Source organism: Apium graveolens, chromosome 10, assembly GCF_009905375.1.
Source record: "Apium graveolens cultivar Ventura chromosome 10, ASM990537v1, whole genome shotgun sequence".
In the NCBI taxonomy this organism is placed as follows: Eukaryota; Viridiplantae; Streptophyta; class Magnoliopsida; order Apiales; family Apiaceae; genus Apium; species Apium graveolens.
Genome location: NC_133656.1, coordinates 165,712,787 through 165,731,222, shown reverse-complemented (window position 1 = coordinate 165,731,222; position 18,436 = coordinate 165,712,787).

The following is an 18,436-nucleotide window of genomic DNA, read 5'->3' as shown; positions in this document are numbered from 1 at the left end:
TGAAAATTTGCTATTTTGCTCCCGTTCTTTGCTACATTCTTCTCCTATCTTCCCACTCGCACTGCCAAACACATACTAAGGTTTATTCTTGATGGAATCTCCCCACAAATGCAAGTAATACCCTGAAATGCACAAACACTAGAAGAACGCATTAAATACACAAAATACTTGATTTTAAGACATCAATTCAAGCCATTATAAAACATTCTAAGTGGTATAAAATGCCACTATCACACCCCCAAACTTAAATCGATGTTTGTCCTCAAGCGTCACAGACTCAAAAACAAAATAAAAACATGCATGAATGCAATCTTTATGAAATGCAGCGATCCCCCTCACTACGACTAAACCAACCAACTTATGACATCTCAACAAATACAATTAGGCGAATAAAGATCAATCAAATCATGCAAACTAACATACAACCAGAAACGTGGTGTGTGCTGATTCTTAACAGATATACTTCGAAACCAGATCAATTATCATAACTCACCTATTCTCAAGGAAATCACATGATTATAGGAAGAATAAATTCTAGGCACAAAATGACTTGAACACTTCAAGATTACCGGAGCTTATTGTGGAATCATGTTTTTTATTCAACACAACAACAATGCTTATTTGACTGTGCAATGAGTGAGGTCCACAAAAGACTTATGCAATGGCATCCATTTAGCGAGCGTTAGGTTAGCCGATCCCAGACTCTAAAAGCCTTAGGTCACTAGGCACAAGGTCCCCTAAGAACTTAATAACTCGAATACCAAAGAGCCCACTCGTGATCAATTATGCATTAACTATTTTCATTTTTTATTTACTCTTTTTTTTCTATTTTTTTTCTTTTCTTTTTTTTCAAATTTCTGAGCAAGTGCGTTTCGCTCCATCTTGCTCAACCCTAGACTACTCGCATAAAAATACGAGCCGGCTACTAGCAAATTGACGCCTAGCCACTATTAGCAATGAGTTCCAATTTTTACTCCAATGTTTTCTTTTCATGCCTTTCATCATTAAGAACCTATTATAAATTCTAAGCTAATCAATATATTAACCTCAAAAACCATCAAACCATGACAACCATCTAGTTCTTAAGAATCCTCTAAGACTTAGTGAAATAACAAGTGTTTCTAGATTGCATGTCAACCTACAAGACTCAATCATCACTCTAACGCTATCACTACACTTGCATCAATAACACAAATCAATTGGTAAAGCAACGCAAAAGGGATCATGGTAAATGCATGAGTTAAATGACATGATAAATAAAATAAAAAATAAATAAAAACTATATGGCACACACACAAAAATATTCCTTAACTACTACCCCCAAACTTAAAATCTTCACTGTCCCCAGTGAAGGTAGTAGAAAGGAACACAGGGTATACCTACTCGGAGAAATCCTCATCATCACCCTCAGAGGGTGGAGTATCAGGAGGCGGATAAACAGAGTCCTCACCAAAAATGGACCACTGGATGTCAGCTCCAAGGCCTCTAAAAGCAGTCCCAAGTGCAAGAGTGAGCTCCTGAGCAAACCTACTATGTGTCTCGTACATAGCATCCATCCTTCTCGACAGCCTCCTATACTGGGCATCAGCCATCCCAGCTCCCTCCTGAGCTCTTGAAGAACCTGCCTCATCACGAATCGGCCTAGCCATGGTAGCACCAGCTACTGGACGTCCTCCTGGAAGATGATAACCCATCCCATGCTCCTCGGGCTCTCCACCCGTCCACTCCTGCATCGCGTTCAGAGTCCCTGAATCAATAGGAGCGGCCGGCATCTGTAACTGCTCGTGAGAAGGCCAATGAACTCCCACTGCTCGGCATAGCTTCATGACAGTAGATGCATAAGGGATGTTCATGTGCTTCGCTCCCCTAAAAAACTTCAGAATTCCTTGGTAGATGAACTCACCAAGGTCCACATAATACTCCTCATTCAAAATACCCCATAACAAATGTGCTCGCTCAACTTTAATCTCATGTGCATGTGAAGTAGGCAGAATATTATCACAAATAAAGGTATTTCATGCACGGGCATACCTATTCATCGCAATCGCCGGAAAAGAATGATACTCATTAGTTTCAGTCTTGAACTTCCACACCGTTCCTGGCCGACAGAGAGTAGAACAAATCAATCCAAGTCAAAATCTTCAGCAGTCTTCTCATTCAAATTCTCCTCTGTGGGCTTCCGATGTCGCTGCCCAATCACACGGCGAATTGCCTCAGGATGATAATCCACCGACATAAAACCCATTCTTTTCGGCCTTTGTGTTCGCATAGAACTCGCGAACCACGCTCATCGGAACCGCCTCCGGTGACTCACAAAAAGAAATCCAACCCTTTTCAGCAATCATCGGCAACAACTCACCATCCCTCCCCGATGGTAAGAATTCCCTCTCCTTCAAAATCGGCTTACCCAGAAGCCTGGTATACTCCTCCTCAGCAGCCCTATCAAACAACCGAGGTCTCGCAGCAGTACCCCTTAAAGAATCAGCAGTATAAACAATGCTGCTGCTATCAATAGTCCTGGATCACTTGGGTGCCATTGAAACTGAGAAGAAGTGTTTACGATTTGTGTTTTTGAATATGGGGGAAAGTTTTAAGGTTGAAAGTGTATGGGGGAGTATATGGAATAGTTGTATGTATATATAGGGTAAAGATTAGGGTTAAAATTTGATTAGGAGTGGGGTTGAGGGTTAAAACGTGGGTTTATGGGAAAAAGATTCGTGGGTAGTGGGTTGTGTTTTTATTTTTGTGCTTTCTGATTTTTTTTAGATTTTTATTAGGCTAAAAAAATTTCAGGCAGACGGGTCCTGAGCGGTCGCTTAGCAGAGCTGAGCGGGCGCGCAGCTTGCTCAGCGGTCGCTCAGCAAAGCTGAGTGGGCGCCCAGGGGCCTTCTGGGAAAAAAATTTCTTGCCCTGGTTTTTCAGATTTTTTTGTGGTTTTGGATAGGTTACTAACTTCTAAGGGTTACTATAGTCACAATGCATGGGTTGCCTCCCAAGAAGCGCTTCTTTTTCGTCACTAGCTTGACGTAGGGAACCTCGCTCAAGTTGACAATAAAATGGCACTAACCACTTCCCGGTTTACCGTGTCCCCATAGTAATGCTTCAAACGCTGACCATTAACCTTGAATGTCTGGCCCGGATCATTCTCAAAAAATTCCACCGCTCCATGTGGAAACACAGTTTTCACAATAAAAGGTCCAGACCACCTTGATTTCAACTTTCCAAGAAAAAGTCGAAGACGAGAGTTGAATAAAAGAACTTGTTGCCCCGGCACAAATGACTTAGGATGTAGCTTCCTATCGTGCCACCTTTTCACTTTTTCCTTGTACATTTTGTTGTTCTCATACGCTTGGAGTCGAAATTCATCAAGTTCATTTAACTGAAGCATTCGCTTCTTCCCAGCTGCATCTAGATCAAGGTTCAACTTCTTCAACGCCCAATAAGCCCTATGCTCAAGCTCCGCAGGTAAATGACATCCCTTACTATAAACAAGTTGAAATGGGGACATCCCAAGTGGAGTCTTGTAAGTTGTTTTATAAGCCCAAACAGCTTCATCGAGCTTTAAAGACCAATCTTTCCTTGAATGCGCTTGATCTCTCTATTAGACACTTCCGCTTGACCATTCGTTTGCGGATGATAGGCAGTAGCAACACGATGATTCACATTGTAGTGCTGCATCATAGAAGTGAACTTACGGTTGCAGAAATGCGACCCCTCATCACTTATGATTACTCGTGGCGTTCCAAACCTTATGAAAATCTGCTTATGAAGAAAATTCAACACTACCTTTGCATCATTCGTCGGTAGAGCCTTGACTTCTACCCATTTTGAGATATAATCGAATGCCAGCAAGATGTACTGATTATTACAGGACGAGACAAATGGTCCCATGAAATCGATTCCCCAAACATCAAAGACCTCGACTTCAAGCATCACATTTAACGGCATCTCATCCTTCCTCATAAGATTCCCCACTCTTTGGCAATGATCACACCTTAAAACAAACTGATGTGCATCCTTAAACATGGTAGGCCAGAAAAAACCTGCTTGCAGAATACGAGCTGCTGTCTTTTCACCACCATAATATCCACCATAAACTGTGGAGTGGCAGTCTCGTAATATCCCCTCAGTCTCACAAAATGGGATACATCTCATGATGGTCTGGTCAGCTCCTTGTCTAAACAAATACGGTTCATCCCACATGTACCACTTCACCTCATGCAGAAACTTCTTCTTTTGAGCTATATTCATATTAGGAGGCATTATTTTGCTGACAAGATAGTTCACAATATCTGTGAACCATGGCTCTTCCTCCTGAACTGTGAACAACTGCTCATCCAGAAAAGATTCGTTGATCAATGTCTTATCATGTGAAGTAGAATCGGGATTCTCCAATCTAGAGAGATGGTCAGCTACTTGATTCTCAGTACCTTTTCGATCCTTGATCTCTAACTCAAATTCCTGTAGCAAGAGCACTCAATGAATAAATCTAGGCTTCGAATCCTTATTGGAAACCAAATAGCGAATGGCCGCATGATCAGTGAACACTGTCACCTTCGTCCCAAGCAGATAAGATCGAAATTTTTCAAAACCAAAGACTATAGCCAAGAGCTCCTTCTCAGTAGTGGTGTAGTTCATTTGAGCTCCATTTAAAGTCTTACTAGCATAGTAGACCACATGAAAAAGATTATTTTTGCGCTGCCCAAGAACTGCTCCCACCGCATAATCACTCGCATCATACATCATCTCAAAAGGCTCTGTCCAATCAGGTTCCGTAAAAACCGGTGCTGTTATCAAACTCTTCTTGAGAGTCTCGAATGCTGCCAAGCATTCATCATCAAATTTGAAAGGCACATCCTTCTCGAGCAAGTTGCACAATGGCTTAGATATCTTCGAGAAGTCCTTAATGAAATGCCGATAAAAACCCGCATGACCAAGAAAACTACGGATTCCTTTCACAGAAATAGGGGGTGGAAGATTTTCAATGACTCCCACCTTGGCTTTGTCCACCTCGAGACCCTTGCTAGAGACCTTATGCCCAAGAATAATGCCTTCGCACACCATAAAGTGACATTTTTCTCAATTGAGCACCAAATTAGTTTCCACACACCTTTTGAGCACCGCACGAAGATTATTCAAACATTCATTATATGAATGTCCAAAGAAGGAGAAGTCGTCCATGAACACTTCAACATTATTTCCAATCATATCAAAGAATATAGCCATCATACATCTCTGAAAAGTGGCAGGTGCGCCACATAAGCCAAACGAAACTCTGCGAAAAGCGAACGTGCCAAATGGACAAGTGAAGGTAGTCTTTTCTTGATCCTCTGGTGCAATGTAAATCTGATTATACCCCGAATAGCCATCCAGAAGACGATAATACTCATGACCAGCCAACCTGTCAAGAATCTGATCAATAAATGGAAGAGGGAAGTGATCATTTCTCGTGGCCTTGTTCAACTTTCTATAATCCATGCATACCCTCCATCTTGTGACTGTTCGAGTGGGGATGAGCTCATTCTTCTCATTTGCTACCACAGTTATACCTCATTTCTTCCGTACACATTGCACGGGGCTCACCCAAGAACTGTCAGAAATAGGATATATGATTACTGCATCCAGCCACTTCAGAATTTCTTTCTTCACCACTTCTTTCATGATAGGATTAAGTTGTCGTTGTTGCTCAACAGTTGGCTTACTACCTTCTTCTAGCAGAATTTTATGCATGCAGTACGAAGGGCTGATTCCTTTGATATCTGCTATAGTCCATCCGATAGCCGATTTGAATTCTCTTAAGATCCTCAAGAGCTTGTCCTTCTCGCTACCTGAAAGGTTAGATGCAATAATAATAGGTAAAGTAGATGTATTACTTAAAAAAGCATACCTCAAGTGTTCAGGCAATGGTTTAAGCTCCAAAGTAGGTGTTTCCTCAATAGATGGTTTGAGCTTTCCTTCAGCATTTTTGAGATCAGAAGTACCAAGAGATTCAAATGGCATGTCTAGTGTTCGCCTCCAAGGAGAAGCATTTAGATATTGTAGTTACTCATTGCCATCCTCATCATCACTGTCAAACTCCCCCACTAAGGCTTTCTCTAATGCGTCAGACATTAGCTTATGATCAAGTTCTGAAGTTACCACAGAATTAATCAAATCCACCTTTAAGCATTCCTCGTCTTCTGTAGAGAATTTCATCGCTTTGAATACATTGAATGTCACATCCTGATCCTGCACCCTCATAGTAAGTTCACCTTTCTGCACATCAATCAATGTACGGCCTGTAGCCAAGAAAGGTCTTCCCAAGATTATTGGGATCTTCTTATCTTCCTCGAAATCCAAAATGACAAAGTCTGCAGGGAAGAAGAGCTTATCCACCTTTACTAACACATCTTCCACAATGCCGCGCGGATATGTAATAGAACGATCAACCAATTGTAGAGACATGTAGGTGGGCTTTGGATCAGGCAAATTCAACTTTTTGAAGATAGACAACGGCATCAAATTGATGCCTGCTCCCAAATCGCACAGGCATTTGTCAAAAGACAACTTGCCAATGGTGCAAAGAATGGTGAAGCTACCTGGATCTTTAAGCTTTGGAGGTAATTTATGTTGCAGCACAGCACTGCACTCTTCCGTTAGAGCAACGGTCTCAAGGTCATCCAGTTTCACCTTCCTTGAAAGAATACTCTTCATGAATTTTGCATAACTAGGCATTTGCTCCAGAGCCTCAGCGAAGGGTATATTGATGTGAAGTTTCTTTAACACCTCCAGAAACTTATCGAACTACTTATCCAGCTTTTGTTGTTGCAATCTCTTAGGGAAAGGTGGTAGAGGATAGAGTTGTTTCGCCCCTGTATTACCCTCAGGAAGAGTGTGTTCAACAGTAGTCTTCTTTGGTTCCGCCACTTTCTCCTTTTGCTTCTCTTCTTTATCCACAATTTCAGCTTCTTCGTCCTTAGTTTTTTCAGCATCAGCAACTTTTCCAGACCTTAAGGTAACAACCTTTACTTGCTCCTTAGCTTCCTTCCTGTCCGGCACTTCAGTATCGCTAGGAAGTATGATAGGTTGACGATTTAGCAAGGCATTGGCTATTTGACCGATTTGATTTTCCAAGGTCTTGATAGAAACAGCCTGACTTTTGCATAACATCTTGAGTTCCTCGAAATCAGCATTAGAAGGTGGAGCAGCACCTCCTTGTTGAGGATATGATTGCCTTTGAGCATAATGATGTGGTTGCTGAAATCCAGGTGGATTAAACTGCTTACTTATAGGCTGCTGATATGGTTGCTGAACAGTATTCTAAGTATTGCTCCAGCTGAAATTGGGATGATTTTTGTTGTTAGGATGATAAGTAGCTGGCACGGGCTTTTGCGGTCGCTGATAATTGTTCACATACTGAACAGATTCATTGACAAGAGAACACTGATCCATAGCATGAGAACCTGCACAAAGCTCACAGACCATAGCTATCTGATTGACTCCATAGGTGGCTAGAGAATCGACCTTCAAAGACAGTGCTTGGAGCTGCGCTGCAAAAGCTGTAGCTGCATCAACTTCCAGAATACCTGCTACATTCCTAGGCATCATCCTTTGAGTTGGGTTTTGATGCTCATTCGCAGCCATAGTTTCAATAAGATTATAAGCTTCAGTATAGCTTTTGGCCCACAAGGCGCCTCCAGCTGCTGCATCGAGCATGGGCCGAGATTGGGCCCCCAAACCATTATAGAAACCAGTGATCACCATCCAGTCAGGCATACCATGATGTGGACACTTCCTTAACATCTCCTTGTAGCGCTCTCAAACTTCGCACATAAATTCTGCTGGATGCTGCGCAAACTGAGTAAGAGCACTCCTCATAGCTGCAGTCTTTGCCATTGGATAGAACTTTACCAGAAACTTTTGCGCAAGATCTTGCCAAGTAGTGATGGACCCAGCTGGTTCAGAATGTAACCAGTCCTTAGCTTTATCCCTCAGAGAGAATGGGAAAAGCCTCAGCTTGATAGCCTCATCAGTAATACCATTATATTTGAAATTACTATAAATCTCGACAAAATTCCTGATGTGCATGTTGGGGTCTTAAGTCGCAGCACCTCCGAAAGAAATGGAATTTTGCACCATCTGAATGGTGCCCGACTTGATTTCAAAGTTATTGGCCTCAATAGCCGTATGCATGATGCTTGACTGAATGTCATCAATTTTAGGCCGAGAAAAGTCCATAAGAGCTGGATCTGCCGGAACTATACGATCACCCATGATTACTGGTACTTTCTGCTCACTCTTGTTATCCGAATCTTCAAATTCTATCTTCTCCGGAATATCAAGAACTGAGTTTGTCTCCTCAGCCGTATCTAAAGTCCTCTTGCGAGTACGAGAACGTGTTTGCATAAACGCTGGCTAAAGTACCTGAAATACAACCGGAAACAATAAGTAACACGTCTTAATCACTGAGTCCTAATGACCACTGATGGTAAGTACATAAACTAAACAAATACGTCGAGTCCCCGGCAGCGGCGCCAAAAACTTGTTAGGGCGGCAACACGCGCTAATAATACATGCAAGTATACGCGTTCGCAAGTAATATAGAATACTTTCTAGTTCGTTCCCACAGAAACTCGGATTAATTATGTTCAATTAACACTTACTCACCAATGTATGATTACTTCTCAATGTCAAGACAATAACACTTAGATTGATTAACTAATTATTAACTATAATTAACTACGAGGATTAAACACTCAACAGACACTTGAATTAACAATATTAAACACACATGATATCATAACTTCATTACTACTTCCTTCAATAGTTATTGTTATTACCCTTAGCATGTAACAGTGGTGATATTAATCGAACAACACTAAACTGATAAAAGCCAACTTTCGTTGTACTAATACCATTCTACCAAACATCCACAATTGAGATAGAAGTTGAATAGGCATCAATTATGTTGAGACCCTATATGTCTACAGAATTTGACAACATAACGATTTAAGCACAAGTTATTCCTTATGATTACACAGGGCAAGTTAAACGGTTAGAGTTACCCACTAATCATGCATACACATACATGAACCTATGATAGCATGACAAGTTCTAAATCTCAAGATCCCCCGTCGCTTCACAAGAGATTAACACCCTATCTTATATATTCGTGACACACATAAGACGAATAAGCACAACCAATACTAGATATCATACAATCATCACACACTAAGGTATTAAACAACTAACTAAAGAATTCCATAGTAAATCCGTTACGACCCCATGATCACGATTAGCCCATGCTTGAACTTATCGTCACTATGGGTTCATATGAAAACATGATAATAACACACGAGAATAATTAATAAAACTACTTATATTAAACCAGAGTACGTAACAAGAGTAATAAGGTTCAAAGTAAAGAAAACTAGCATCCACTAATACAACGAATAAAAGAATCACAAGAAACTATGCTTCCTCTTCGTTGCGATGTGCTAAAACGGTCTTCTTCCTTTCTCCTTGCTCCTCGATCAATACGTTGATTCAACACACGTAAAACGTCTCTGAAAACTACTTATATAGAAGCCCCACAAAACCCAGCCATCTAAGAAGTCAGAAGTTCAGCAGAACGATAACCCAAAAAAACAGACTTTTAATTTGCGCTCCTGAGCGGCCGCCCAGCAATCCTGAGCGGGCGCCCAGCTTCCTGAGCGGCCACCCAGCCAGGCTGAGCGGGCTCCCAGCACTTTTATGGAAAATTTGCTATTTTGCTCCCGTTCTTTGCTGCATTCTGCTCCTATCTTCCCACTCGCACTGCCAAACACATACTAAGGTTTATTCTTGATGGAATCTCCCCACAAATGCAAGTAATACCCTGAAATGCACAAACACTAGAAAAATGCATTAAATACATAAAGTACTTGATTTCAAGACATCAATTCAAGCCATTATAAGACATTCTAAGTGGTATAAAATGCCACTTATCAGAAGACAAGATTAGAAAGATGGTGAGAGAGAAGATGGATAAGATCATACCTTCTCAAGTCAAGATCACTTCTAAATTTCAACATTTTGCTGACCAAATGGCAAGATTTGATTTGACTTCTGTGGAAAAAGATGTCAAAAATCTCAGACAATCTTTCATTGCTCTGCATGAGGTGGTTTAACAACAAATAATAAGCTCAAATGATACAAAACTCAAGTTGAATCAACATCACCAAAGCAGATATGAGCCTTATGCACTGCTCATCGAGGGTATCAAACAAACTGTGGAAGCAACCTTTGGGTCCTCGGTAATTTCAAGCTCTCAACAACATACTTCTAAATCTACAAATCTCCAAATTCAAGCTCTTCAAGGCCAAGTTTCAACCTTGCAGTCTTCCAATGACAAACTCACAGCTCAAGTGCAAGCTCTCACCACTCTAGTACAGAGTCAACAAACAGACATCCAAACCCTGGTGGACTCTCATAAGCACCTCCAAATGAAGAATTTTGTAGCTTTGGGAGCCATCATGGGGAAGCTCAATATACAATTGTCGTTATTGCCTGAAGCTGTAAGGCCAGAATCACCAACTCCCCTACTCATGCATATTCCCAAGACTAGGGGGGAAATAACATCTAGGATTCAACAGTCCAAGGATGCTGGTAAATCTAAGGAGCCTATCATTTCAACTCAGCATGACCAAAGTTCTTCACAAACTCAACAATTCCAATATGTGGGAAAAGACAGACTCAATAAGACTGTAGAAGGATCAAATCAAGATCAAGAATTCAGTGAACTTCTTGCAGTCCTGAGGATGTCTCTTCAAAATAACTACATCACCTACAAAAGAGCATTAGCCAAGACCATCAACTTCATTAAGGTAGTGGTTGTGAAAATTGATAATTATTTGGAGAAGGGAATTGTTGTAAATATCAATGATGGTGGTGTGGACAGATGTCTCCAGGTGTCTCTTCCAAATCTCAAAACCTTAGGAGCATCTGAGTTGGACATAATGATTGAAAGAGTAAATACAATTATTCCAGAGAATACCCAGCTGCTGATAGAGCTCAAAAATGCATAAATGGTAGATTTTCCTGAAGCCTATCTATATCCAAATAAAGGGGTGGCATACTTTTGTCCAAGAACCAAAGAATGCAAACAACTCATTGTTCCCAGAAACTGTGTCAAATCAAACATGAGGCTAATCATGACTCTTCAGTCTGATTTGAAGTACAAAAAGAACAACAAAGCTGAGGATGTGAAGATGATAAGGATTCTGGAAAGATATCTATAAAATGCTGATACCATGTTGCCAAATCTAAAAATCAACAACTCAAAAGATGACAAGGATGATGATGAGAAAAAGCATGATGAACAAAAACCTTCTGGATCAAATCCAAGTCAATCTTCTAGAGCAACTGGCAATAAAGAAAAGGAGAAAAAAGGAGATGAGAAGAAGAAGGAAGATGAGAGGAAGAAAGGGGACGAAAGAAGAAAAAAGAAGAAGGAAGATGACTCAGGACCACAACAACAAACCTTACAAATCCAAATCAATCAGACTCAACCCACTAAACCTTTTTGCTCAAACATTCAACCATCTCTTACCTCAAAGCCAAAAATTTTATACAAGCCAAATGCAAATTCTCTTCTCAAAATTCCAATCACTACCAGCCAAACTAGCTTAAAGAAAATCCCAAACCTACCTTCATTTAAACCACCAACCAAACTTCACTTCAAATCTGTTGGGAGAAAAACAAAAAAAACTGCAAGCTACTGAGAGATCTCTCTGGAATTGTTATGATTAATCTGACTTTCTGTCCAGTAAACTGGTGCCTCACAGATGAAAAGTACTTTCAACAGCTAGCTGAAGAAATAGTCAGAATCTGGGTTGTATCCTATACAGAAATCAATATATATTTTGATGATGGTTCTTTCATTTTACTTGGCAGTAACCTAATGGACTCACTTTCAACCACAGAATTTAAATGAGTGATCAGTTTAAAGAAGGATAACGATACAATCACAAGGGCTTGGAAGGCTGTATTTTATGTATGGATAAAAGAAAGGGATGAGAGAAATGCAAGGGCAAAGGCTGAAAAGGAAGAAAGAGATAGGAAGTATGCAGAAGAACTTGCAACAATTGAAAAAAGATCAAATGAGCTTAAAGCAAAAGGGATGAGAAGACTTTCCAAATATGGACACTTTCTGAATATAAAGGTTGGCAGATACTCTAGATTTAGAGCTAGTTACTTAAATGGTTACTCATTGGATGAGTGGCTCAAGCTTGTGGAAGCTCTAAGAGGAACTGAAATTATAGAAGAACTTGAAGTGTTAATAACTCTTAAGGATCTCATAAAAAAGGAGCCAAGGTATGAGGATTTCATGTAATGAATGCACTTGTTAAAACTTCTATAACCACTCAATGTTAAATATTGTAATTCTGTCAATTTTTATGTGGAGTTTTATTATTCATTATAGCTTGGGTTAGTCTTATTACCAAGCATCAATTTGTGATAAACAATCTTCTCACAAATTGGGGGAGATTGTTGTGTAAGACATGCATGTACTTTAACAAGACTAAGTCAAATTGACAGCCCTAAGTAAGTTGTATGATACTCTAAGTTTGCATTCTTGTATTGTATCACTTAAGTCTGCAAAAGTGTAAATAAATTAGACTGGAGTATTTTTCCCGTAAACAGTCTCAAGTCTAAGAATAAACTCTGGAAGAAAATCATGAAGATCATGCCAAAGAGACAATATGAAGAAGCTTGGAGCTGAATAAATCTATTTTGGAAAAAACATTCAAAGTCAAGAGATCTACAAGTCACAGATTAAGTCTTATAGATAAGTCATTCGAGAACTCCAGATTGACTTATCGACAAGTCAAAATCAGCTTATAGAAAAGTCTCAGATATCGACAAGTCATATGAAGACATGAAGATTGAAGATATCGATAAGTCAAATTATCATTAGAGATCTCAGAGATATTGATAAGTCAAAATATCACTAGAGATCTCTGAGATATCAACAAGTCATTTCTGCACTAGAGAACTCAGAGATATCGATAAGCCAAAATGAAGATATGAAGATTGGAGACCTCGACAAGTCAAATTCTCTTATAAAGATCTCAGAGACTTTGATAAGTCAAAACAACTATAGAATAATAAGAGATCTCGATAAGCCAATATACTTATCGAGATGTCGAGTTTTCTATATAACAAACTAGAGATCTTGATGTAGAACTCAAGTACATATTACAGACCAGTTAAATATCCAAGATTATCAATCAACAAACAAATTAATCACTGATTTGAAAATTCTACAAAAAGTAGCTTGAAGAGTACAAGATCAAAGGCCAAGATTAACTGACAAAGTAAAGTCACAGACATGCACGATTTGTAAAGATACACTAAGCCAGAAATAGAAAGTTTTAGTTAACTTTAAGTAGGGTTTAGTACATGCTATTGCATGCTGTGTAAAATTAGTGTTTGATGTTCTATAAAGTAAATATTGTATGCTTTGTTTTAGTTGTAACAAAATAGATCTAGAAAATCTTATAACTCTCAAGAGAGAAGCTGAGTTCTTTATCAACAAAGCACCCATAAATTTGTAGCAAGACATACTTGATTTTAATATAAAATTAAGTGAGTTTTGAAAGATAGTGTGTTCATGTGCATGTTTTATTATTCTTGCTAAAACATATTATCTCTACATTTAGATTACTTTGTTCACCATCCATAACAGTTTAAAAAGATTAAAAAGAATCCTAAAATACATTCACCCCCTCAGTGTTGTATTCATTACCTAACAAACATATTTCTTACTGAAACATAGTGCAACCTTGGATGTGCCTTTCAAGTAGCGTAACAACCACTTGACTGCTTCCAAATGCTCTCTTCCTATATTAGACATAAATCTGCTAACAATTCCCATATCATGAGCAATGTCTGGCCTTGTACACACCATATCATACATTAAATTGTCAACTGCAGATGCATAAGGAACTTTAGCCATATCTTTCTTGCCTTTATCCATTTTAGGTGATTGCTTCTTTATGAGATTAAAGTGACTCGCCAATGGTGTACTTCTGGTCTTCACATCCTGTACACTAATTTTTGCAACAATTTCTCAACATACTTCTCTTGAGATAATTTTAAAGTACCTTCAGCTCTATCTGTTAGGACGTTAACACGCGCTAATAATACACGCAAGTATATGCGTTCGCAAGTAATATAAGATTTAGATCAAATTCGTTCCCACAGAGACTCTTTGGTTAATTTAAGAATATGCACCTATACAACAATGATATGGTTATTATCCAATGCTAAGATAAATAACAAGTTGAGATTGTTTATAACTAAGAATTAAACTAACAATTATAACTAAGAGAACAAGAATGGTTGAATTAATATATATGACAAACATGGGATCCTAACTTCATTAAATACTTCATTCAATAGCCTTTTTGTTCTTAACCTTAGCATGTAATGGTGATGACACTAATCAGTTAACACGAAACTAGTAAATGCCAACTTTTATTGTACGAATACCCTACTACCAAGCATCCATAAAAGAGATGGAAGTTGAATAGACACCAACTATGTTTAGAATTTGACAACATAAAGGTTTAATGAACAAGTTATCTATCGTGATTACATAGGGCAAGTAAGATGGTTAAAATTACCTACGAATCATGCATAATAAATACATGAACATATGCTAGCATGGCCCCATAAAGTCAATCCCCCAAACATCGAAGACCTCAACCTCGAGAATCATATTAAGAGGCATATCATCCCTCTTGGACATATTACGCACATGCTGGCAATGATCACACTTCAAAACAAACCGATGCACATCCTTAAACAAAGTAGGCCAGAAGAATCCCACTTGAAGAATACGAGATGTTGTCTTCTCTCCACCATAGTGGCCTCCATAAACAGTCAAATGACAGCCTTGCAAGATACCCTCCGTCTCACTGTACGGAATACATCTCCTGATGATTTGGTCAGCTTCTTGCCTAAACAAAAATGGTTCATCCCACATGTACCACTTCACCTTATGAAGAAACTTCTTCCTTTGAGCAGAAGACAATTCTGGAGGCATAATATTGCTCAAAAGGTAGTTCACAATGTCTTCGAACCACGGTTCTTCCTCTTGCACCCCAAACAACTGCTCATCAGAAAAGACTCATTAATCAATATCTTATCCTGTGAAGTTATACTCGGATCTTCTAACCGAGATAGATTATCAGCGACTTGATTCTCAGTACCTTTCCTATCCTTGATCTCCAACTCAAACTCTTGAAGTAAAAGAACCCATCAAATAAATCTAGGCTTCGAGTCCTTCTTAGAGACGAGATAGCGAATACCAGCGTGATCAGTGAAAACTGTCACATTCGTCCCCTGCAAATAAGATCGAAACTTCTCAAAACCCTAGACAATGGCTTAGAGTTATTTTTTAGTAGTAGTATAGTTTAGTTGAGCACCATTGAAGGTCTTACTAGCATAGTAGACCAAATGAAATATGTTATTCTTCCTCTGCCCAAGAACTACTCCAACTGTATAGTCACTTGCGTCCCACGTCATTTCAAAAGGTTCATTCCAATTAGGTACATTTATGACAAGTGCCGTGATTAAACTCTTCTTTAAGATCTCAAAAGCAGCTAGGCACTCAACATCAAACTTAAAAGGGACATCTTTGTCTAAAAGATTGCACAGGGTTTTAGATATTTTAGAGAAGTCCTTGATGAAACGCCGATAGAAACCCGCATGACCAAGAAAGTTGTGGACTCCCTTAACAAAAATTGGTGGAGGAAGGTTTTCAATGACCCACACCTTGGCTTTGTCCACCTCAAGACCTTTACTAGAGACCTTGTCCCCAAGAATGATGCCCTGTTGCACCATGAAGTGACATTTCTCCCATTTGAGAACCAGATTGGTCTCAACACATTTTTTAAGAACGGCACCAAGATTTTGCAAGCATTCGTCAAAAGAATCACCGAACACAGAGAAATCGTCCATAAACACCTCCACATTCTGACCAATCATGTTAAAGAAGATAGCCATCATGCATCTATGAAATGTGGCAGGTGTACCACACAAACCAAAAGAAACTCTTCTGAAGGCAAAAGTACCAAACAGACAAGTGAAGGTAGTCTTTTCCTGATCCTCTGGGGTGATACAAATCTAATTATAACCTAAATTTCCATCCAGAAGACAATAGTACTCATGACCAGCCAACCTGTCAAGCATCTGATCAAGAAAGGGAAGAGGGAAGTGATCCTTCCTTGTGGCTTTGTTCATCTTCCTATAATCCATGCAAACTCTCCACCCCGTGACTTTTTGAGTAGGAATGAGCTCATTCTTCTCATTAGTAACAACTGTGATGCCTCCTTTCTTCGGCGCACACTGAACTGGACTCACCCAAGAACTGTCAGAAATAGGGTAGATGATCCCTGCATCTAGCCACTTGAGAATTTCCTTCTTCACAGCTCCTTTCATGATCGGATTAAGCCTTCTCCGTTGCTCAACAGTCGGCTTACTTCCTTCCTATAGCAGAATTTTATGCATATAATAAGAAAGGCTGATTCCCTTGATATCTGCTATAGTCCATCCAATTGCCGATTTGAACTCTCTCAGACTCCTCAAGAGATTTTCCTCATCACTACCTGAAAGGTTAGATGTAATAATAACAGGCAAAGTAGATGCATCACCAAAAAATGCATACCACAAGTGTTCAGGCAATGGTTTAAGCTCGAGTGTAGGAGCTTCCTCAATAGATGGCTTGAGGTGCTTTGGAGAATTTTTCAGCTCTTCCAATCCAAGAGATTCAAATGGCATATTCAGCCTTCGCTTCCAAGGAGAAGCATTCAAATACTGTAACTGCTCATCACCTTCATCATCTTCACTATCTGAATTCCCCAACAAGGCATTTGTTCAAGTTCTGAAGTAACCACAGAATCGACCAACTCCACTTTTAAGCACTCCTCATTATCAGTAGGGAATTTTAAGGCATTGAACACATTAAAAGCCATATCCTGATCCAGTACTCGTATAGTGAGCTCGCCCTTCTGTACATCAATCAAGGTCCGGCCCGTAGCCAAGAATGGTCTTCCCAAGATTATGGAAATATTCTTATCCTCCTCCAAATCAAGAATTACAAAGTCTGCAGGAAAGATGAGTTTGTCCACCTTGACCAAGACATTCTCCACAATTCCTCGTGGATATGTAATAGAGTGATCGATCAACTGCAAGGTCATATACGTAGGCTTTGGATCAGGTAAGTCCAACTTCTTGAAGATAGAAAAAGGCATCAAATTGATGCTAGCCCCCAAGTCACATAAGCATTTGTCAAATGACACTTTTCCAATGGTACAAGGAATAGTTAAGCTTCCAGGATCTTTAAGTTTCAGAGGTAACTTCTGTTGCAGCACAGCACTGCATTCCTCCGTGAGAGCAACTATCTCTATTTCATCGAGCTTCACTTTCTAAGAGAGAATAGCTTTCATAAACTTCCCATAGCTAGGCATCTGTTCAAGAGTTTCAGCGAAAGGTATGTTGATGTGAAGTTTCTTGAACACCTCCAGAAACTTCACAAACTGCTTATCCAACTTTTATTTCTACAGCCTCTTAAGAAAAGGAGGTGGAGGATAGATCTGTTTCTTCCCTGTATTACCCTCAGGAGGAGTGTGTTCCATAGTTTTCTTCCTTGATTCCACTTCTACTTCTTTCTGCACTTCTTCTTCAGCCACATCTTCAGATTCTGGAACTTGAGATTTTTCGGGATTTGTAACCTTCCCAGACCTCAATGTAATTGCTTTAACCTGCTCTTTTGCTTCCTTCTTGCCTGGCACTTCTGTGTCACTAGGGAGTGTACCAGGTTGTCGATTCAGCAAGGCACTGACAATCTGTCCAATTTGATTCTCCAAGGTCTTAATAGAAACCGCTTGGTTCTTGCACATGAGCCTCAACTCCTCCAATTCAGATTTTTTATTAGATTGTTGTAGTTGGAGTTGTTGTCTTGGTGCATATTGCGGTTGCTGAAAACGAGGAGGGTTGTATTGCTTTGATGCATACTGCTGATAAGGCTGCTGCACCATTCTGAGTATTGCTCCAGCTGAAGTTAGGATGGTTGCGGTTGTTGGGATGATAGGTGGCTGGAACTGGTTGCTGCGACCTATGAAAGTTGCTCACGAACTGAGCTGATTCACTAGAAATAGCACACTGCTCTGTCTCATGCGCACCAGCATAAAGCTCACAGACATAAGTGATCTGATTAACTCTAAAATTAGCCAAAGAATCCACCTTCATCGTCAAAGCTTTATGTTAGGCACAAAGCATGCGCTAAATAATTCACGCAAGTATACACGTTCGCAAGTAATATAGAATGATTTCTAGTTCGTTCCCACAGAGACTCTGATTAATTATATCTAATTAACACTTACTCACCAATGTATGATTACTCTTCAAT